The sequence below is a fragment of the Nyctibius grandis genome, chromosome 27 (genome assembly GCF_013368605.1).
Source record: "Nyctibius grandis isolate bNycGra1 chromosome 27, bNycGra1.pri, whole genome shotgun sequence".
NCBI classification, from domain to species: domain Eukaryota; kingdom Metazoa; phylum Chordata; class Aves; order Nyctibiiformes; family Nyctibiidae; genus Nyctibius; species Nyctibius grandis.
In genome coordinates this window covers 2,609,363-2,632,620 of record NC_090684.1, presented here as the reverse complement: position 1 = coordinate 2,632,620, position 23,258 = coordinate 2,609,363, and the positions used below count along the sequence as shown (strand labels likewise).

The following is a 23,258-nucleotide window of genomic DNA, read 5'->3' as shown; positions in this document are numbered from 1 at the left end:
CAGTGTGCTCCTCCAGATGGGATTCTCTGCAAAGAGACTTCCAAAAGCAAGAGGGAATATTTTGGTTCCTTCCCAGCAGGCTGTTTTGCAGCCAACACCACCAAGGAGAGAAGAGATAGACACTTGCAGGAGCAAGGAGAAGTAAATTTTGCAAGGTACTGAGCAGCTCATGAAGCACAGCATGCCCTCGGATCCCGCTGGAGTTAACAGTAATCAGCATCTCGGAGGAGTGCTCAGCACTGATTAAGAGCAAGCTCTTGAAGAGGGACTTTACATTCTCCTGCCCTAAATATAGCTCTGTACAATGGGATCCCTGCAGAAATGGCAAAGCCTGAGGAAGTCTAATGTTTCCAAGGGTGCTGAGCAGCTCCAGGGTGAGGGAGATAAGCCTGTGTCTCAGTGACATTCATAGCCAAAGGTCCCCAGCTTTGCCCAGGGTGGTTTCCTTGCACTTCGCTACCGATCCCTCCTTGCTCCCATGTATCGTCTGGCTTTTGCCTCTGCTTTCACCAGCACCCTGGCAGCTGGAGCTCTGTTCAGCACTGGCTTCTGCACTGTCTCAGCTATTCTTAATTGATTTATCTTCCTTCATTTATAGCAGCTGGGCTGTTGCTTTCCTGCAGCACCTGCTCTCTAAATTTGGTTTTGTGTTACTGCATCTACTACTCAATAGTAAAATTGCAGCCTCCAGCTTCTTTTCCAGACGCTCTGAGGAAGGTTCTTTTCTCTGGTGGTCCAGCAGACCCTGCAGGACACACATGTAACTTCTGACACGTGAATTCTTCATTGGGACTTTCATGGGATGGTGGCACATGTAAATGCAAATACATCTTTGGGCTAAGCCAGGGACCGCAGCACTTTTTGTGATAAACCCCTAAAGGGCTTGAATATATGATGTGCATCAGCGTGTTCAATATATGTTGTCTAGAAGATATGCTAAATCAATAAGGTGTGATCGCTTCTAGAGCAATTCTAGGTGTGTTGCTTCTAGAGAAAGTGTCTCTATTAGTTTAAGTTTCACAGCCTCAGCAGAATATCTGTAATGTAATAAAATGTATGGGGAGGGAAGCGGCAGATCTTGCTGAGAGTGTTTCCTAGATGGGGGAAGCTTTAATTAAACTGACATTTCTGATAACCAAGATGCCGAAGAGATGTCTGGGCTGTGATGTTAACAGAAGTTGCTGCTGGGTCACTCGGCGGGGGAAGAGTGCCCGATTGCAGACAGGCACCAGCTGATGCCTTACCCAGAGCCAAGCTGGGACACTCCTGCTCCTCTTCACCAACACCCTGCGTGGCAAAGACCCCCCAAGAGCCGTTGGTGTAACCCGGGGCCTCTCTGTGCTCAGAAAACACTTCTCCTTTCCTGCTCGAAAAATCCTGAGATGGGCTTTAGAGTCTGGGACCCGCGTGGTTCGTAACCCCGGTTCGTGCTTTTGGTGCCTGCGGGAACTTTTGGGGAGGGGGCAGAGCCGGGGCGGGGCCGCTAATTAGCTGCAGCTGCTAATTAACGGCACCGCTAATGAACCCCTCCCCCTGCCTTATCCCCCTCCCCGCCAGCCCCTGCCTTCCTCCCGGCCTCCTGCCGGGGCGCGCTCCCCGCCCGCCCTCGCGGGAGCGCGCAGTGCGGCGCGGCCGCGCCCGGGAGCGCGCAGTGCGGCGGGAGCCCCGGCTGCGGCGAGCCCCGGCGCTCCGGGAGCGGGTAAGCGGGGCGGGGGGGGTACCGGGTACCGGGCGGCCCCCGGGGGATGCTCGGGGGGGTCCAGCCGCGGCAGCCCCGGGGCAAGGCGGGGGCTGGGGGGGGGGGATTGGCCCCGCACCCTTAGGGCGGGTTTGGGACCCCCCTGCCTGCGGGGTTCCCACCAACCCCCCCCCATTTTTCCCTCCCCCGGAGCCGCATGCGGGGGGAGCTGGGTACCGGGCTCGGGCATGTGATGGGATTTTTGCTCTTACGTCACGACATCGTGTGTACGCGAGCGATAAAATCCCGGCGGGTCGGTCTGGGGGGACGGGGTGCGGGCAGGGAAATAAAGCCCGAGTAGGGACTTTTGCGTGCCAGGGCACGTTTGGGCCCCCGAAGGCTCCTGGGGAGGAAGGTTTGCGCTGCGGGGCGGCTGCGCCCTGCTTCTTCCCTCTCGCTTTCGGGGGTGGGTTCGTGTCCTCCCTCCGAAACATCCTGCGCTGGCAAAATAAATCCCCCGGCCTCACCGGCGAGGCCCCTGTGACACCCCCTGGGTCGCGATGCCGATGCTGCGCTGGATGGAGCCGGGCCCCGGCGGAGCGCAGCGGTCAGTGGCTGCCGCGGGTTTGATGTGCGTGCCTCGGCTGTGCCCGCAGAGCCGCTCGCTGCTATCGATCGGGCTCCTGGAGGTGGGGAAAGTGCTGAATCATTTGTACTCCCGGCTCTACGGGCGGTTCAGCTGCTCCCCATCTCCGGCAGACGCTCAGCAATGGGCTGCGGAGGGTGAAGGGAGCTCTGCGGCGTGTGCGTGGCCGTGTCCGAGGTGGGAGTCGCGTGGGCCTGGCAGAGGTACTGTTTGGCTTGAGCACAGCGTAGCGCCTTCGTCCGTGGCCTTAGGTGCTCCTTGGAGGACAGGGCACAGGGAAGATGCACGCCTGCATCTTGGCGAGGCCTCTGGGCACGGTACCGTGGGGATGGGGAGGGTTACGGGGGGACCAAGGGAGGTTTTCTCTAGAAAATCCCCTCCCTTCTAAATCTGGGAAAGGCAGATGGAGCTTGCTGCTCGGATAGGTTTTTCTGAGTACTGTCTTTGAGATTCTTTTTCAAGGTCGGGTCCTTGGAATAGCATGTGGGCTACAGAGCACTTCTGAAAGTCAAACGGGGATGTTTCTGTCTGCTTTTTGAGAGAGAGGCAGTGTAAAGGGGCAGGGGGACGTGTATATTGCAAAAAAAACTGGAATACTGAAATGCAGACCAGGTGCCTGCCTGTTTTAAGATGGATCCTGTGGAGCTGTCAGTGTTTCTGGGCTGCTCCTATCAGATGCTGAGGACAAAAGCAAGAATCCAGTGACTTTTATTGAGATGCCGACTGGGTTTCTGTAAAATGTCTACCCTTTGGCAGACAGCTAAATTGATCGTCAGCGTGACTGCTTTGTTTCCAGAAAACTTCTTTTCATGGCCTACCTTGAAAGATAACTGCTCACATTCAGCATCACATTCTTTCTATTTAACGGCTTCAGGCCGGGCCCTTGCTGACTTTCCTTTTTTGTGTAGCTGTAATTCGAGTACAACATAAATAATGCATGGAGGTCTTCTTAGCTGACGGAGGATGGGCTCAAGTTGTTAAATTTGAAAATGGACTTTGTTTACAGGGTTGAGACCTGGGGACTGGCTTTGTCTTGCTTGAGCTAGAGCTGTGTGGTGGTGCTGGCTATCTAACAACAAAGCTCCGACATCATCTTCGGCGTCTGGCTGGGGGTTACTGCGGGCCGCAGTGTTTCCCCAGTTGCCTTGGCTGTGGCTAGGGATCTGATTTAAACTAAGTCAGTCAATCCAATCACCTCTTCTCCCAGTTAATGATTAAATGGAAAATATCCCAAGCTCTCAAATGGTATTAATTCATAATGAATTATTTGCCTAGCTCTGATCTAATTGTCTTCGTCTTCATGGGTCTTGTGTATAAAATCGATGCTGCTGCTGGCAGAGTGCCACCACAAGGGCTTTCTGCAGTGCACAAGCATCAAAGATGGTCAACTATCTTTAATAATAATAGCAAGAAAATGAGGTCTTATTCTTCATACCTCTGTTCCTGCCAGCTGTCTGAGACCCTGCAAAGAGGCTACTCGCATGACATCCCTGTGTGTAGGTCTTGGTGTGGTTGTACCCCTCCTGAGAAGGAGGGTACTGAGTCTCCTGGGTGAGCTGCCAGGTGCAGCCTGTGCGTGGTGAGTGGGGAAGGTGTTGAGATCAGGTGTGAATGGTAACGTGTCCATATGGTGTGTGGGGGACTGAGGGGGAATAGAAATGAAAAGCTGTAAGTGCAGCCCCAGGCAGCTGTTGGCGTTGCCTGCGATCATGAGGAAAGGAAGAGCGGACATGGACAGGAGGCAAAGGGACCTTTGTTGGTGCTTGGTTCAGGCTGATGGGAAATGATAAATAGATGTCTTTTAAAGTAGTTCAACTTGCCACAGAAATGATTTTTACTTTTGATGCTCTATTTCAGGCCTGGATGGGTGACCTAGTGTCCTTGGGAGAATGTTTGCTGGGTGAATTATTCATAGGTACCAAGTACCTTGCCTGACCTGAATCCTCTGTCCGTTCCTGCCATCTGTTTAACCCCACCTAGCAGAAATGTGGTGGTTATGGGGTGTCTCTAACAAAATACTGTCTGGATAAATGTCAGTGTTTCTAGAAATGGAGCCTACCTGGGCAGAGCGAAGGTTTGCATGGGTTACTCAGAGCTTCAGAGCGTGTTGGCTCCATCTTGTTCTTGGTGTGCTCTGGTAAGGAGGAGCCCACAAATAAAAGGTTTACACTTGAGACTGTTAAAGAAATCTGGGAAATTTAAACAGCCAGATTCCCAAGACACTTCTGCGGTTCTGACGTTATCTGTGAGCCTTCGGCAGGAGTTGCTGAATTTCTTCCTTCTCCGTACAGAAGTAGCGTGTGTGTGTTGACTTTTATGGGGTTTTAATTTAGTTTTCTGCGCAGCATCAGGCGCTCAAATCTCATCAGCGCTTAACTTTATATGTAGCTAAACCTGAAAGGCAAGGCAGAGCTCCTTCATTCGTATTGTTACAGGACTTCAGGGAGATGTGAAATCTGGTTTCTGCACAGTTGCGAAGCTCTGCTTGTTTAGGTGAAATAAGAATGCAGCTGAATTGTGGGGATTTAAATCCATTACAGTTGTTTACATTGAATGTCTCTGAGTCATGTACAGAAAACCATTTTTTACCTGAATTTGAATAAAAGCAAAACCTGGGAGGAAAGTTTTAAAAACCCAAGAAAGGAACCTAAACTCTCGTAATTCCCCTTTGAATCTTTATTGTTACTTGGGTTTAGTTTGCCCTTACCAAAATATTCCCTTGTGTCTTAAAACCAAGCAGGCAGCTCAAACCACGGATTGCATTCAGTTACAGTTTTTGACAGGCTCTAGCAAATCTTGTCAGAGAGGTCTAGCTTGTCTCCCTGTCCTGTGGGTAACTCCTTTCAAAAACAATTTTCTTTATTTTAAATGTTATTTAATGACTTCTGCTCTGTCTTTTTTTTTTTTTTTCCTCCTGCTGAAGCACATCATACCTTCATTCGTTTACCTTTGCTGTCTAGGATAATTGTTGCATAATTTTAGAGATCCAGCTCAGAATGAACTTGCTTGTAGTTGTTGTTATGCTAAATAATCCCTCTCCCTTTTTTTTTTTTAAATCCAGATCTGAAAGAAACCGTACTGTGTTATTATGGATTAAAATAAAGGAGGATTTAGACCTCAGCCCTGCTTATAGGGATCACCATTCCTAGTTAATGAGATAGGAGGAGAAGGATTAACAACTGAACAAATAGAGATGATTTTGCGTGGCTAAACCAGGTAGAAGTTCCCAAGGGTGCTATGCAGGGACAAGTCTTTGCCTTGCCTCTTTAGCTCCCCTCAGTTCAGGGTCCTTGGGATCTCATCCCATCCTCTTGCTGCTGGTGATAACCACGTCCTATTATTCTCACTGTAGAAATGCAGTTCAGAGAGAACAGCCCAAGGGCACAGGAGAGCAAGGCGTCGTGCCCTGGCTGCAGGCAGAGCTGGAGAAAAAGACAGGGTACAGGCCTTGGGAACAGGGAATGGACGCTTTGCTTCGAAAAGCAGCACCTGGAAATCCTTTGCTGGCATCGCTCTGCCTCTGCTACTCAATTAAGCCTAAACTGAGGGCTGCTGACTTATGAGGCTGCCAGAGAAGCATCAGCACAGGAAAGAGGGTGCTTTGTACAGTCAAGGTTCAATCTAGCACGGTACTGAGCACCTTCCAGTCCCAGTGACTCCAGTGGAGTCTGAGAGGGTTTGACAGCTTCATACATGAAGGCCTGTGCAGTCTGGGGTGGACCCACCTCCTGCCAGGCACTGCTCTTCCTTGTCACAGGCAACAAATAATCTCATGTTCAAAGGGTGATGTACGTATAGCTGATAAATACCTAGCATGGGCTGCCCTAGGTGCTGCTTTCCCACCTTTGGAAGCAAATGTTGATCCTTACAGATGGCTGGTTAAAGGGAGCGTAACTCAGAGGCTTGGTGCAAGGTGAACCTGGGGGTTCATTTGAATTCCTGGTAGTTTTTCTCCTGCTTTATGCTTCCTTGACAGTAGATTTTGCTAGCTGCCAGCACGGGGAGTGATGGGTTCCTACAGACCTAAGTCACAGCAGGCACGATACTGCCTCACTGTCAGCCTGCATGTTATATTCCTCCTGAAATGCGCTGGCACGGATGGGCAGGGCTGGCAAGTGCAGTGTGAGCTGTGAGTGGATAGGGCTCTCCCTGAATCTGCAGAAAATGCATTTAAATCCCACTTCTGCTATGAAATGCTTGCTTTTGTTAGTTATCCCAGTTACCTCAAGAAGCTCCAAGTTAAAAGAAAATGCAGTGCCCCTGAAACTGAGGAGACCTAAGGCACTGACCTGTTGCTCATGTTTTTCATCTGTGTTAAGTAGTCACTCTTTGAGGAGGAAAAGTGGCTTCTGTGTTCTAGAGGTTACTTGGAGAGCAGTGTTCTTTAACAAGGATTCAGGCTCTCTGTTTAATTTGCTTGGTGTCCTGCATATGTTGGGTGCACATAAAGGTTAAGTTTACAGTTGGACTTAATGGTCTTCGAGGTCTTTTCCAACCTAAATGATTCTATGACTCTATATATTTACACTGAGGGTGCAAACAGAACCATAGATGATGGTATGCGCCTGAGTGAGTACCACATCTCCAAATTTCAACAAGGAAAGATTATTCAAGGATTATTTACTTGGAGTTAGCAAGGAAGAATGAAAATCGCCACGGGGCAGGGAATTAGAAGGAGATGAGTGTCCGTGGGTGGAAGAAAGACCGGACCTGAGCTCCCTGTCCCGGCCCCGCGGGGCGCCCGGCCGCTCTCCAGGGTGCTGAACCGCCGCCCCGCCACGGGGGCTGGAGGGGGCTCCCTGGGTCCTACCCGTTAGTCCCTGCGTTGTTGATCCCCCTGTTGCTCCTCCTTGATAAGGAGAAGGGATAACAGGCATAGGTTGAAACAAGAGGTTGCAAATGGATGCAAGGAGGTGAAAAAAAATCCCCCCCTCCCCCCCCCCCCCCCTACCCCCGGCATGGCTGTCAAGGAGTAGCAGAGGTTACCCAGAGAGGCTGGGTGGTCTCCACCCTTGTTGGACGAGTGTTTTAAAGATCCATCTGGATAAAGCCATGAACAACCCGGTCTGACCTTATAGCTGATCCTGCTTTCAGCTGGCGGTTGGACAAGCTGACCTGCTGTGGTCCCTTCCAAACAGAATTGTTCTGTGATCCTGTTCCCTTAAGGGTTTTCACCAGTAGTAAGCAAAACAATCTACTCCTTTTCCGCATCACTTTGAGAACCTTTTCTCATGTACAAAGATTGACTGCCCATCCTCATATCACTGTGAGGCAGCTTTTATTGGATATTCAATAGCCTGGGGGCTAGGAAGGAGAGAAAGAAATTACAGCATTCCCTTCTCACCCAACAAAGCGAAAAGGTGAAGACCAGCCCTGACTCCTGTCTTGCTCCTGGAAGCTTTACACATAGTCTGCTCAGTTAATGAGGAGCTGCCTGTGCTCTGGTGTGTGAGAGGTGGTAAATGTCACCCTTCCTCAAGCAATTTCGATGATTAGTACTTGGAGCGAGCCTGCATCTTGTTCCACGGGCTCTTAACAGTTCCACAGTAGGGTATGGTACCACCATCCGCCTTCTGTTTAATTACACAGCCGTGTTTGTGATAGCTGGGGGAGTTACTAATATGCCTAACAGCACAGCATGGCTCTGCAGTTGATAAAGACACATCTGTATGCTGAGCTGTACCCTTATTGAGTTAAGGGCATATAAAAAGCTCTCTTTCTTGCTGTCACTTAAATGGTGTCAGGATTCGTGAAATCTTGCTTTCAGATTCCTACCAGACCCAGCAACAAAGACTGCTTGTTGGAAGCTCATTGGTTTCTGTTCGAATCCCTGTGACGTGTTCACAGATGTGTGCAGGCAAGAGGGAGGGAGGGGGGAATGAGAGAACTGAGGCTTTGTAGCCATGCACATGTGACAGCATGCATGGGACCCCTGAAGCTCCTCTCAGGCCAGCCTGCCTTTCATGACACATCTGGCACGCCCAGACCATGTTCTGGCACAGTCATTTTGAGCAGTCTGTCTGTAGTTGGATTGTAAGTATTGCAGCATGTCTGGGGATTAAATCTTGGCTTATTTTTACTTCTCCCATTGTAAATTCTAAAGAGCGTGGCTAGGTAGGATTTGATGCCCTCTGCGGTGAAGCTATGTATATGAATGTGCACTGAGAACAACCTCTTGAAAACCGTATCAAATCAACTTACTTAATAAATTGATAATCCTATTTCCTTCTTCCACTATATCTAGTAAATTTGGATTCTAATGTAAAATGTCTTAAGACTGGACTTTCTGTCAAAACTAAGTGCTCCCTCCCTTATGCCCAGAAAAGCTGAAGACAGGGTTAATTTATACATGTATTAGTGTATACAAAACACGGGCTGCACTTATTAGAAGACAAATATGTGTACAATAGAAGCGTCCTTCAAAATATTATGTTGCATATCACAGCCTGATATCTCTTATTGACAGCTCTGATACCCAGATGCCAAGGCCTGCAGGGTCTTGTTTCCCAGCAGTATCAGCAGCTGGGTCCACGGCTATGTATTTTTGGTTGACCTCGTCTGAATTCTCCTGGCCGTGGTGACAGCTGTGAGGCTAATCTGGCTTGAGCCCAGTATAGCAGGCTTCTCTCTAACGTTGTATTTCATGAACTCCGATTTCCTTGTCTGCCTCGCTACTCTAATCTTCCTCTCCGAATAGATCAACCTTTCTGGAGAGCTTTGGGTTTGAATGGAGGTGGGACTGGTTCCTGTGAGTGCCAGGGCGTGAGCTGGGGAGCCTGTGCTGCTAAATGTTCCTGGCAGGCTTTTTACCCAGGAGATCGCTGTGTTTGCTCAGCTGTAATGCTTCCTTCTTCCCCCTAACTTGCCTTGTAAGACAAACAAATGTGAATTATGTTTATGTCTGTAAAACGGCCCTGGTCCATGACGCATGCTAATATGTTTAAAAGACAACTTCATCACAATTAAGAGAGGAGTTAGAAACTTATATAAGAATAATCAAATCTCTGATTGCAGAGCTTGGATCAAGGGCTGCAGAAACAGGTTAGTTAAATTCGGTGGGGCGACTGGGATTGTCACTTCTGGGGAGGGATGGCACCTCCCTGGAACTGTGTAAGTGGGAAATTAATGCAGTGAGTCTCAGCTCTCTCCTTGGCATCCAGCTGTTCCCAAGCACCTCTTTTCTTGGGAATTCACTTGCTGCTCTAGATGCTTCCCCAAGAGCAAGTTTATCATGGCAGTTATGTAATACACAATAGCATGGTCCTTTTGGGGAAATAAAACTCACCGTAACCCTGTGAGGTAGGGTTGGTTGGGGGGAAGGACAGTAGCTCTTGGTTGAAGGGACTAGTCAAAGCAGGAGAGCCTGAGAATGAATTTTAAATAAGTGTATTGCCTCTTAGACTGAGCAAACATATAATTAACAATAAGATAACAGGGTGGCTCTACAAGGTAGCTAATTGCATTTTCAAATGTCAGCTTGTCAGCTCTTATTTAGTCTTCATTCAATCTGGGCTTTGCCAGAGCAGTGTCTGGTTTTAAATGGCATTTCCTTTTGCTGGCACCATGGAAAGAACTTCTCCTTCCTTGTCCTCAGATTTGCTTCACCTTAGATGTGGTTTCACTTGCTAGAACATGGTATTAGTCCACTGAGTTATATAAAAAACCTCTTTGCAGGGGTAGAAAAAATAACACCAAAACCAACAGGAGATTGTCCTGCAGGTTGTAAGGGCCTGCAGTACCTCAGCTGCCTGAGAAAGTCTTGCAGGCACCTTCCTTTTGCTACAAGTGATAAGATATCATCAGGATGTGGGATGTCTGTGCAGCTGCCCTGGGCTCCACAGCCTAGCTGGCCACTTGGATCTAGGTGTGATCAATGGAGATGGCTCCGTAGGGACTGCCGTTACGTGTGCTTTATGATGTAGGCTTCTGTTTGCTGATGTCAAGGTGGCAGCTGGAAACATGTGGACAACCAGAGATTCCTTGGATAGGAAGAAAATCGTGTCACGCTTGCAACTTGCTGACTGCTGCTTATAGATGACTAAAAAGTTCTGTGCTCTGCTGCTAGTCCTCTGAGTAACAGCATGTGCTTTTAAAACTACATGTATTTAAGGTAAATGATGATGAAGTATTTTGAGCTGCTTTGTCAGAGCATTGACATGTACCAGGATTGAACCAGCTGGGCAGGAACCCTTTGGAGAAAACCTCCAGCAGAATGGCTGGATAAGAAGGAAAGGAGAAGCTCTGAAGTTCCCCATAAGTTTTCGGATATCATTCTAGATGTGAGGGTATGTTGGCAGCCAAAACTCAGCCTCTGCGGAGAAGGCTGATGCGTGACTGCAGGCAGGTGTTGGGAAAGGAGCACGGGGATATCCCAGCTCCAGAGTCCCTCCAGGGAGGGTGAGGAGCTGCCTCGCCAGCCCCTTGACAGCCTCCCCATGCCAGGGAGCCAGCTTCACTCTGCTTCTGGTTTCCATCCGTGGAAGCGCCGCAGGAAGCCGTGCAGCAGGTTGCTGTCGTGGGAGGGTGTTTAACCTGCGCTGACCAGCGCGGCTGTATCATGGCAGAGATCAGCATCACCCTCCTGTCTGAGGCAGACAGCCCGGACACCGTGTCAGCTCCAGGCACGCGTCGGAGCAGCACATAGTGAGCAGCAGCGTGTCACTTCCACTCAGCGCAGCCGGGGCCGGTGGCCTCGCAGCTGACCAGCGAGTAACGCCAACACCAGCCCCCCCTGTGCCTGCCGTAGTCTGTGATGAGTAGGGAAATGGCACTAATGAACTTTTTAGTGTCTAATCCCTGACATGCTTAGGCAGGGGTGGTATGGCTTGACTTAAGGATGGCTTTGGACTGTCTGCGGTGGCAGAGAGAACCCGTGGAGCTAATGCTACCTGCTTCAGGCTTGGAGGCTGGAAAGTGCTTTGTGTTAGTGTGTGTAGTAACGCTGGGGGTGGCTTGTCGGGGACGAGTGTTGCCCTTCCTGCCCCGCAGCTGGCTGTGGGTGTACAAGGATGGGGCTCCAGACACAGCCCGGCCGAGGGATGAGGTGGATCAACCGGCATGTGTTTTCTCCTCATGTCAAGAAACCTTGAGGCCCTGGGTAAGCACAAAATATTTATTCTGTGGGCTGTTGAACGCCTTAAATCACTGCCTTTGCCTGGTTCAAGTCAACGTATGTCAATCAATTTGCAATAAATCCTGGTTCTCAAACAGAAGGAGCTCTTGCAAAATAAAACAGTGCAGGCAAAGAGCAGGGATGTGGTACGTGCGCAGCCATGGAAGTTACATGCGAGAAAGGAAAAAAAAAAATGCCTCCCTGCGATGGAAATGCAGTTTCTGCCTGATGCTGCCTATTGTCCGGTAAAAAGGGGTTTGAGCTGTGCTCGTGACGCTCCTGGTATTGATTGTGAACAGATGCTGAGATGTGGGAAGGCAGATGGAGCCCCGCAGCGCAATTGCCCCCCAGGACGGGGTGGGCAGCGCTGGCCAGATGCCACGTGGGGTTGGTGTGAGGGTTCGGGCTCAGCCCAGGCTGCGGCGAGCCTTTCCCTGGGAGGCAGCGGAGGGGGACGTGCCTGGGACATAAGCACAGTCCTGGTCTCGGGCAAGTGAATCTGGCACCTGACTAAAATCCTAATTGTGCCAGTGCCGAGGGACCCCGCGCCGCTCGGAGCGACGTGTGCCACCATCCTATTTCTGAATCACAATCTGTGACAAATCCATCGTCAGCTTCATCATGGGGCTCTAGAGGGCAAAAGAAAGGCTTTTGGAGTTGGGTTGCCATTGGCATGTGCTCGTGGCTAATTACAGCCCTGTGCTGGCAGCTGTGGCTCTCAGGGAGGGAGGGAGCAGCGGGGACCACCGCTGCTGGATGGAGCGACATGGACCTGAGCCCCTCCCTGGTACGACAGCGTGGGCTTCATCCTGCTGCTCTGAGCACATCCTTGGCACCTCTGTGCACATCTGGGCTGTGGCCAGCGGCTGAAACCCCGTTTCTCAGGTGCCTTTTGGGTGCAAAGGATGCAGAGGGTCCTGCCCTGTAGCTGAGCATGTGGATGGGAGCCAGGGGGTGTATGTGGGATGTGGGCAGAGGCTTTGTGATGAGTTTCTAAGCTAGAAAAGATGGTTGAAACAGAATACAGCTACAGCTGGTATCCTGCTAGCGGAGTAGCAATGTTCCAAGAGCAAGTTAAAGATGCACTAAGCTGTTAATTGGGACTTGTGGAGGGTTTTTGGAATACAGCCTCAAGTGTTAATCGGGCAGAAAAGAAAGATGGATAGTTTATCCTGGGCAGAAACTTTGCAGGATTGTCAGACTGGCTCTGTGTGACTGTGCAGGGCTAATCAGGCAGAAGGCAGCGCTGGGTTCGCTCTTGTGTGCTGCCCTTTCAAGGAACAAGAAGTGCATCTCGTTTAATAAATAGCTTTATGCTAAGTTAGAGTTGTTTCCTAGCTGCTGCCCTGGGCACGTTTGGTGCCTGGTAAAGCACCAAGCTGCAAAAGGAGCTCAGGGTTTTCCCTGCCATCACTGCTGACTTGGGGGCCTCCACCCTGTGAAAAGACTCATCCCCTCCCCAGCAGCTAATTACCCCTGAAATATGGCCAGTTCTAAAAGCCTCTTTGGGCTTCTCTGGGGGGAAAAGAAGAACCAGCTCCAGTGGATTCTTCTTGCCCAGTGTAAGCCTGTAAGCAATCAATGGGATTTCAAGGGTCCTGAAAAGAGAACATGGCTCATCTTCCCTGGGGAGCCTTTATTCAGCCTCATTATTCCCTATCTCCCCGGCCTGCAGCTTGTGCTGTCCGCAACTTAAAGCAATAGAGATATTGGACTGAGTTAATCCCTGGTGACTTCATTCATCTTCAGGCAGGGATGAATTTTTGCTGCCAACCAGCCCTCCTTCTGACCACCTGCCACTGCTTTCTGTGGCATGACTGGGGCCACCACCTCCTGCCAGGCTTTGCATCTCTTCCTCCGCACCTCCGTAACGCGCTGTCTGGGCTGTCCATCACTAAGCAGACAGCATCCACTACGACGGGAAATTTTTCAGACTGCAGTGCTGGCAGTGTCCTGCTGCTGTCTGGAGTCACGCGGAGAGCAGATCCTCTCGGGCTGCTTTTGCACGGCGAGGATGATGGTGCTAATGTGCGCTATGCAGCAGTTTGTCTCCTGGGAGTACGCGGTGTTGTAAAGGTCAGGATAGAGGATTAGCAGCACGGGTTTGGTGGCTCGCTCTCCCGGGGTCAGGGTAATGTCCTGGGGGCATCACTGGGAGATGCCACACAGATGCTGCAGCCTTGCAGGGAGGTGCAGACAGAGCCAAACCCACTCGTGGGGGAAAGAAAGATGCTGTGGCCTCACCAGGCTGGGCACAATGGCAAGACCAGACCCAGCAATTCAGGGCACCTGGCAAGATTTCGTGGCTCTGGGCGCTGTTAAGTCTGATTGTCCCATTGCACTGGACCCCTTACCCTTCTCCCTTCCAGCCCCACTCTCATTTTCTCGTGGTTTCAATCTGTTTGGGCTTGCTGGCTTGCCCGTTGGGCATTGCCCAATCTCAATAATCCGGATCAGCAAGGCTGACTCTGTAATTATCTCGGCAGCTACTCTGGGTTAATGAGAAAGGCAGACAGCAGAGTTGAACTGAAATGAGTTCGTGGTGGTTACCAGGCCCTTTCGTGGGGGAGAAAGGATTTGGGGGGTTTATGGAGACGGAGTTTCATTGAGCTCGTGATTCAATTAGCTGTCACAAATAACCTTCTGATCAGTTGTTTGAGGCTTAAAGTTATTAGAACGGTAATTGCTACTAAAGGGGAAGTTTTGCAGCACTGTGGGGGGGAACTGTGTGCTCTTGTTGCTGGAGATAAGAACATACCCCTTGGCATACAACATCCAGTGAGCATCAGTACCAAACGCTTGGGAGACGGGAGCCAGAAAACAAGGGAGATGTTGCTGTGTTTGCTCCAAAATATCAGGTTCTGGGTACATCTGAGCTGGGAGGAAGGTGTGTCCTCGGAGGGCACCTTGGGAAGCAGGAGAACTGAAGTGCTCGCTCAAAAAGGTGTCATCTGAACTGTCCCCAGGGCTTAGACCTCTCCGCACCGAAGCACCTCCTGCGCTGGAGGTCAGTTGAGACCACAAAGACTTCTCTACTCGCACCCGTTTAATCAGGAAAATGGAAATAGCATTCTAATAAGATGGTAATGAAGTTGTGGATCAGATTGGTCGATTCCTCTTTTGAAGCTACAAAGGGGAGCTTTGTTTTTTCCTTGGCTTTATCACTTCTGTTCTTGCCTGATTAGTCATAATCTTCTGCTGCCCTTCACTGGGGGGAACTCCCTCCTTTATTCTCTGCAAAAGTCTATCCTTAAGTTCGTGTATGATCCCCCAGGGAAATCAGGCCACCTATGTATCATTTAGTGACTTCAAACAATTAACCTAACAAAGATTCCTCTCTCTCTCTCCCCCCTCCTTCCCCATCTGTTTCCTAATTACCAGTGGAACTGGGATACATATACAGGCTGTGCCCATTTTTAAATTAAATCACCTCTCTCCAGTGTGTTGTGGTTGGCTCTTTAAAAGCTGTGTCTCTCTACTGGGAAAATAGTAAAACACAGGATGTACCGTGAGGGTGAGTGAGCCTGGAAAGGGTCTGAGATTCAGATTTTGGGGATTTTTTCACATCAGGGCTGGAATGCAGAATCACTCCAGTCCTTGTGGATCGGGAAGTGTCGAGTCATCTGGAGGGGGGGAAGGCTGAGTGACCTGGGACCCCAAGGAGGTCTCAGCCCAGAGCGGCTCTGGGATAAGCTGTCTTTGGACCAGGGAAATATTTCTGTGAGGAGAGCAATCTCCTGTTTCTCTGTTCAAGATGGAAGAATCCCCATGTCCCTGTGTCCTTGTGCAGGCTGTCCCACCCGCCCCATCCTGCTTCCTTCAGAGAGGTCCAGGGTGCCATGGCCCATGCTGTGCCAGTGAGCTCTCCCTGCAAGCACAATGCTATTAAAGGCCCTGTGTGATGATGAGGGGGCCAGTGCATCCATACTGGTGTTACTGGGAGGAGGAGAAGTGCCCTGCAATGGGGGCTCGAGATCTGTATGGGAACTCATGCCCACTCGGCACAGGGTTTGCTGCAGCCTTTGGCTCTCGTTGCAGACCTGCAAACGACCACGGGCTCTCCAGCGCCAGGACCCTCCCGGCATCTCTGCTCCCTTCTACCCCTGCTCTCTGCCCACCCTCCACCCTTTTCCTCCTGCCTTGCCTTCCCCTGTGCCCTGAGTCACCTTGTCTGCACCATGGGGGACACGATGAGGAAAACCTGTTCACGTCTGACTGCTCAGCCCACGCTGCCGGCGCGTGGGAACGAGCCGAGACGCGCCTGCCTCTCCCCCCCACGCCTCAGCCGTGCCGGGTACCTCTGCACCCCAGCAGCCACCCTCGTGGGGAGAGGGTTTCTTTCCTGGCAGCTCCAGTCTGGTTGGCAGAAAAGCATTTAACTGTTAGAGTTGCAGTTAATTATACACAGGGCAGGACAGTTGGGGCTCTGCTGAAACCTGCTGGGAGGTAATTATCCTCTCCCCGGCTCTGAATGCCTTTGGTGTGCAGCGATGCTCCAGGAGTTAAACCTGCTGCTGAGCACTGCGTCTCGGGCGTGAGCCTCGCCACGCTCGGGAAGGTCCCACCGGCGATGCAGTAAGTGATTCAGCAGAATAGTCGGAGCGAAGCGGGTTTGGGAGGAGGCAGCTGCTCGGCTCTGTTTGCTTGTGCTCCGCCGTGTTTGAGCCCTGCTTGGGTGGTGTCAGACCGTTGCGGTGGGAGAGGACGGACGCATCGCAGTCCGGTGGGTGTTTGGGGGTGGAGGGGGATGCCGTGCACCTCCCAGCGCGCAGCAGCTCGAGGTAGGACACCTTGCTCCGGGCACAGAGTCTCAAGGACGGTTCGGGAGCGGGTAGGGTTTAAGAGATGTTTGGAGCTCGGTTCTGCAGCGCGCTTTGTGCTTCCTGCATTGCCAGACCAGGATCTGGGAGCTCCAAGGGAATTTTTTGGGGTTTTTCCCACCTCAGCTGGTAGAAGGGCAGGAAAGCCCATGCTGTCCGAAGCGTGTCCCCTCAAATGTGGGCCAGCCTCCTCCGCGCCGTCTTTTGCTTAAACTGGTGGGATTCGCGTTCCTCAGGCTTCATCTTGTACCTCGCAATAAGTAACATTCTCGGCAGAGTCTATGAAGTCTGTGTTTGGGGCAGACCAGGACTGTGGCTACAGGGCAAAGGCAGGTGTGTGCTTTAACTAAGTCAAGTTTGGTACCAGCAGAGTTGGTACCTGAGCAGCCTGAGTCGCTCAAATGAGTGTGGTAGAAGATGATGCTCCCTGTGACTCCTCACCCTCATTGCCTCAGTTTCCGTAGCTGTAAAATGGAGATGCTGCTGTTGGAGAGGGGAGAAGTTGTGCTGGAATATTGGTGAAATACTTAGAAATCCCTGGCTTAGGAGTTTCCATCTGCGGGCTGGCTCTGGCAGCGGCGAGATCTCTGCTCTGCCTCCTCGGCAGCTTCGCTGCATGATGTGCGGGGCTGTCTCGCTGCTGCTGCCAGCAGGGCTGGAACAAAAGGAAGCTGCATCTGGGAACAAAACCCCATCGTACCAGCAGCACTGGCCCCCAGGACACGGGGACAGGCCCTGGCTGGCACTCAGGGATGGGCGGGGGACAGAGTGGGTAGTGTCCTGCACCACAGCTCCTGCATTATTCATGAAGGAAAATTCAGCAAGAGCAGGGAGGGAAGGGAGAAGAAAGTCAGAGTTATTAATAATGGCTATTGTGGCTTCTCCCCTTCACCGGCCCGTGGGGATGGGTGGGCTGGAGATAACAGGACCCTGTGTCCAGGAGAGGACAGGGCAGGGGCCTTGGGCAGCAGCCCAGTGATTTTGGGACTCGCCCCCGGGCAGATCGGGGCTGGGGGATGCTGGCGGAGCCGCAGGTCTCGCAGCTCTGCGAGGGGCTCAGCGCATCCTCCCTGGCACATGGAGACACTTTGTGTTTGGGATAGAGGAGATGGAGAACGTTACCCCGAGCTCTGGAGGGGAAATACCGTGTCTTAGATGGGAAAGGCAAAGGTAGGCAGCTCTCTGCCTTTGGAGTCCCCTGTGAGGAGGGGGCGGCGGAGGTGGTTTTCTGTACAGCCTTGGGTGTTGAGACATTTGCAGGAGGATGGACCAGAAAGTCTGCTATTGCATCTTGCCCAAGGGCTGAGCAGCGTGTCCCAAGGGCATGGCGTGAGTCTCCTTGGGGCTGAGACCTGCCGTGGCTCTGTCTGTGTCGGTGGGTGTCTGTCCTGCCGCGGCAGCGGTGCGCTGAGAGCAGCCCCCTGCACCCAGACCCCCCTTTGCTCCTCAGTTGCCTCATTTTGCCAGGGCTGGATGCTGCCCGGGGCAAGTTAATTGGGTTTTGATCTCTATTATCGCAGTGTGTCTTTAGACTTTCTTGCTTTCCATTCTTTTCCAAGTCAGGCAGGGATGACGTGTGCATCTAACCCCTTAATTCCTGCTCTCGGGGCTGCTTGTCCCCGAGAGGGAGCTGAATAATGCTGCTGTGCCTGGATGGAAACAGCCCGTTCCTCTGCAGGGGGAGGCGGTGGTGTAAATACCAGCATTCATCAGAAACATATGTACCTTTTGATTTAATTAGGATGCTTCTCTTTTAATCCAGAGAGCTTTAGGGCAAGACGTAAAAGTGCTATCCTGACTTCTTGGATTACTAATAAGCTTTTTCTTGCAAAAGGAGTTGGTGGCTTTGCAGTAAGCTGGGTGTAAGCTGATTGTAGCCTCCTGCTCCCTTGCACTGCGCTGCGGGTTGTTTTGGAACCAAGCTGGTGTGGGAAGCAGGTTATTCCAGAGCACCCATGGATGCCCCCGCAGGGTGCAGACACCAAGCAGTGGGAGCAGACCACGTACCACGGCGGGGTCTGCCCACGCACCCTTGCACTGCAGGCAGCCCTGGGGTGGTGGCAGGAGGCTTTAAGGCACCCTGCAGCCTCTGGGCAGGAGGAAATGGAGGTGATGGAGGTGAGCTCCTTGGGGAGGTGATTAGTGTCATCTTCTTCCCACAAACTGTGCTGGGCATTTTCATTACTATTTGATGACAGGCTTTGTCTGTTCTGCTTTGCCCAAGCCCTCCTCGCACTGAGAATCTTTGGCTCTTGAGGCCTTAGAAAGCTCCATACAGGGAGGAGAGTGCAGCCCGTTGGGCTGGTTTTGTGCTTTGGAGGAATGCAAAAGGCTTGTACGAGCTGGTGACCTGGAAATCTGCCTCCCTGCTCTCCTCCATCCGTCCAGGCGGACTTGTGAGCTGTGTGGTACCAGAAGGGTATTGCCTTTTTGTTGCCTCCAGCAATGGCCAGCCCTTCCTTGCACACAAATTCAGCCTTTCCCCTCAGCCCTGCCCACGCTGTGGAGGGGGAAAGCTGCTCTCTGAGCTGCTCCGGGTTTTGACACAGGCCGCATGGTCAGATGGTTTGGGTGTAATTGCAGCCACGTTGCTCTGGAGATGCTGTGTCGCGTTATAGACATCAGTGGTACTTGTCTGTTGCTGTCATTTGATCTGATTAAAATGAAAACCTCTCAAAAGACTGACTGGGAAACCTACCCTAAAACCCTGATAGCAGCAGCCGTTTCGGTGTTGCTGGACTGTTTCCAGCATATGCTCCATCAGACGCATGTTGGGGGGGGACCCTCTTGCACGGCCCCCGAATTGCCTGCACGTCAGTCTCCCCTGCATGCAGCTCAAGTCTCAGCCTCTCTCCTGCCTGTGAAGCCTTTGAATTTGGGAAAGCAGAGACTGAAGTTTCTATATAAGCTCAGTTTTGCTGCCTTTTGTGTTCCTCCTCCTGTTGCTCTGGCACCTCTCCTTCCATACCCGTAATTGTGCGGTACGGTCCCGGCGTTGCAAGGCAGGTCAAACTCACAGCCCCTGGGCTCCGTGCTGGGCTGCGGTGGTGGAGATGTGACAAGAGCTGTTAGTCACCGTGTAATATCTAGCAGCCAGTTTGCTGGGAACTGGTGAAAAGGGTGGGATGTGTGGCAAGCTCACCGGCACCCCAGCAACAACCCGGCAGCCCCAACTGGAGCGGGACCAGCGTGCACAGAGGCTGATGTGACTGATTGCGCTGCCGGCACTCGGAGTGTGGCAAATGCATTTCCGTGCATCCCTCTTTGTGGGAAGAATTTGCATAAAACTGTACAGAAAATAATTAGCATAAAATGGCTGAAGTGAGGCTGTTGGATGGGGAGAAGCAGTCCCTGAGCCGCAGGGGTACCCGGCTGCCATTCCCAGGGGGAAATGCTTGTTGAGCTCTGGTGGGGTGGGAATGGTGAGAAGGATTCTGTTTTCTCAACTGTCACGTAATTGTGGCAGAACATGGTCCTTTAATTGAATCAACTTATATATTCTGAGTGGGTATTTTCTTTTCCATGTCAGTTTATTTACTGCAATAAGTAATGGGGTTTCTCTGCCTCTCACCAGCTCAGCTGCATGTGGGTGCAGGAAAGGGTTAAGATGAAAAGAAGCAAGCAAAAGGCTGTGGGGATCCGGGGGGCAGAGGGATGGGGAAAGGGGTGGCTCGGGGCTGCCTGTCTCCCCACAGCACTGCTTCATCCCTGCGAGTCTCTGTCCGCAGCCTCGAGTTACCTTGTGGTGCAAGATCAGGTTTGGCATTTGGAGTGAAAAAAAATAATAAGAATACATCCAAATGGGGTCAGAAATCTCTGATGTGAGGAACTCAGGCAGGCTTAGGCTGCAACGGGAGCTGGACTAGAGGAGTAGGAGAAGGGGTCTGAAAGCAGTGGTGGGGTGACCGGCCTCTCTGCCAGCTGCTCAGAGACTCCCTGCAAGAAGGTCTGTCTTCTAATTAAGAACCACAACAACAAAAAAAGGCACTCAAACTGGTGCTTCACAACTGACATCACAGCTCTTTTCCTTTTTTAATATTAAACTAACAGCCATTTGCCAAGGGGAATGGAGAGGAAGGTCCTCTGCCTGCCTGCTCCCAGGCAGGGCTGGGGGCAAGGACACTTCAGAGGGCTTCTCGTAGCTCTCACTAATTTCTCATGAATTATTTTTGAGCTGGGGAGCCAATTCCCCCCCTTTTCGCTCAGGCGGGCGTCTCTGCGCATGAACGCGGGTTGCTATGGCCACGCTGAGCTCCTGGGGGATGCGAGCGAGCGGCTGGGGAGAGCACTGGGGGCTCGTGACCCCCAAAAAAGGGCTCTGGCATCCTGCGAGGGTGTCCGCTGCTCCGAACCACCCTGCTCTGCTCTTGGGGTGTGATTCAGCGACGCTCTAAAGCCATTGGGCTTTTGTGCCCACCCGTGTGCTCCCTGGGAGGGTTCACTCCTGCAGCTTTTCCAAACAATGCAAAGCCTGCAAAGGGTTACAGACGCCTGCAGGTTTTGACCAGCTTTCGGAGCTCTGAGCGAGGCTGGGAGGCAGATATTATGGGAATTGTATGCATGCCTGAGCGGGAGGGAGGCTGGGCTGCTTGGCATCCGCTTGTCACATGGCGCTTGTTTGGATGCCAGAGGAAGGATCCTGAGGTTGCCACCCAGAATAGATGCTTGTTCTTAAGCTAATTGCACCCTTTCAGTGATTCTCAAATAATAATAGAGTGCCAAACTTTCTCTGCTCTGAAAATTCCTGGAAAATGCCTGACACTTTTTATTACGCATTGGAAAAATAAGCTTTAAAAGAGCTAACTAGCAAAATAAACAGCTGTTTGTAATTGTAAGATCATAAAAAAGAGTGTTTTATGAGCAGTAAAAAAAATTGCTGGCTTTATCGAGCTGCTTCAATGGGCTTGGTTCTGACAGGCCCGTGATTTCCCAAGTTACTTTGGGAAGTGCTTGCCAAGTGAGAGCGGGCTCAGGGGATGAGGGTATGGGCATCCTCCCATGTCTGAAACAGTACAGACCCTTGTAAAAGTAAAGTTTCAGTCAAGTTTTCACAAGTGCATTTCCTTCTCAGATGGTGATGAGCACTCAGGAGCTGCCTGCCCAGCTCTACCTGCTCTCCGGGTAGCACTTGCCTTCGCAGCCGCCCACCTCCTCCTGCAGCCAGGCAGCACTGCTCTCCCTCTGCCAAAAGCACCTGGAAAATGCTGTTGCTGCCTTTATATATATTCAGGCAAGAAAAAACAAGTGGTCCTGCTTGGGACCAAGCCAAAGCTCATTAAGGGAAGCCCCTTGGTACCTTCTGATGGGGATGGTGTTGCTTTAGCATTTTGTAGCGTGGGCTTGCCTGCAAATGAGCTTGAAAATCCCACCCTTAAACTAGAGCATAACTCTTGAGCCAGGAGTCTGGTTGAATGGGGTATAAAGATGCAGCTGAGGGGATACGGGATCATCTCAGAAGTGCTCAGACTTGTGGCTAGCTCTCCCTTTGCTCACGCTGGGTTTGAAATAAAGCTGCTCGTGTGACAAGGGCATTGCTTGAGGTACAGCTTGTTAGGAGAGAAACTGGCAGCAAGACTGGAAGGCAAAACCGAACTCTCTCATCGCTTGTTATAGCTCAAAAACAGTTGAAGCTGGCTCTTCCCCTCTGTTCTTTGAGGGGGTTTAATAAATGAGCTGTGAAAATATCTCAGGGGAGAGATGATTTTTTAATGTAGCTATCTTTTAAGCGTACACTTGCCTTATCAACATTTCTAACAAAGTCTTAAAGTGGGGGAATGTCTAACTGGGTTAGACTCTTCAGTGCTGTTTGCTCTCAATGGGATTTGAGTGCGTAACTCGATGGTACCATGGAAGAAACCAGCCTTAACCCGCAAGCCCAGCAGCAGCAAGCGGTGGTACCAGTGCGTACGTTATGGTACTGGCTCTTTGGAATCAGTCTCTTGCATATTTTTTTCCTTTGACAATGATCCAGCTCCACTGTGTGTATTTTGGTCAAGAAACTCAAATTTACTCTATTTTTAAAATCAAAGTTAGTGTGTATCCAAAGGATTCTGTTCCACTCTTGGTGTCACTACACAAAGCCCAAGCTCGCCCAGCTTCTTCCGTGTAAGACTGACGTTGCTTGGAAAACGTCAGCAGCTTGTGCCAGAAAAAAAAGGGAAAGAAACTCTTTCAAAAAAACACATGAAAAACATTTACTATTTCCCATATCGCTTCAGCCAACGTGGAACATGCTCTGCATTTCTATATTATCTTCTGTCCTGGGGCAAGTCAAGGGAAGGAGCTTGGGAATAGTTTTTTTTTCACAAAGCCCTGGGACAGGTCGTGCCCTGAGCCCCGTGCCCGGCTGAGCGCTGGTTCCTCCGAGCCCTATTCAGGCAGCAGCGCGGGCAGCCTGCCCAGCTCTCCTCTCCCTGAGTACTGTCAGAGGGAAAATCATTTTAAGTATTTTACTAGAAAACCAAAGCCAGATTTCAGCTCAAACTTTGGCGTACAGAACTCAAGAGAATTGCTGTTTCAGCCCTCAGTTCCCAATCTCTTCTCATTACCCCTTGCTTCTGTCAGCGGCAGTGTTTTAGTGGCTTTTGCGAAGATATTTTGCATTTAACATCTGCAGCAGTTCACCTCTGCGATGCAGAGCTCAGCTGGGTGAATTTGAGATGAGGTGAGAGGCAGTGGAGTAGTTGAATATTGATGTTTTTCTTTGCTTTCTGCTTGTCTTTAAACTCCATTATTTATCTAGTGAAGTTTTCCCCTCCTTCCAGTTCTTGTCAAGAGATTTGTATTTGCAAGGGTTTGTTGGACGTGGGTTTCATATCTCCCAGCCTGTGGGACGTTGGAAATGATAACGGTCCTTAGCTCGTGCATCCCCTGGCTCAAACTGACCTCCCAGCTAAACACTGCCGGTAGGCTCAGGATGGATCTCGCACAGCCGGAGGTCACAAAGCAACGGGTAGTCCTGCACCTTGTTTATTTTTTATCTCCTATTATTTATATATCATT

At 51.0% G+C, this 23,258-nt stretch overlaps 1 protein-coding gene across 1 annotated transcript in view; it reads left to right on the top strand.

Annotated features, from left to right (window-relative positions):
• The first annotated feature begins 1,658 nt into the window (after positions 1-1,658).
• NFASC (neurofascin) overlaps positions 1,659-23,258 on the top strand; it is an 83,110-nt gene continuing 61,510 nt past the window's right edge. Inside the window, exon 1 of the mRNA XM_068419465.1 lies at positions 1,659-1,699. The gene's annotated coding sequence lies outside the window, so the exon portion shown is untranslated. The remainder of the gene's footprint in view (positions 1,700-23,258) is intronic.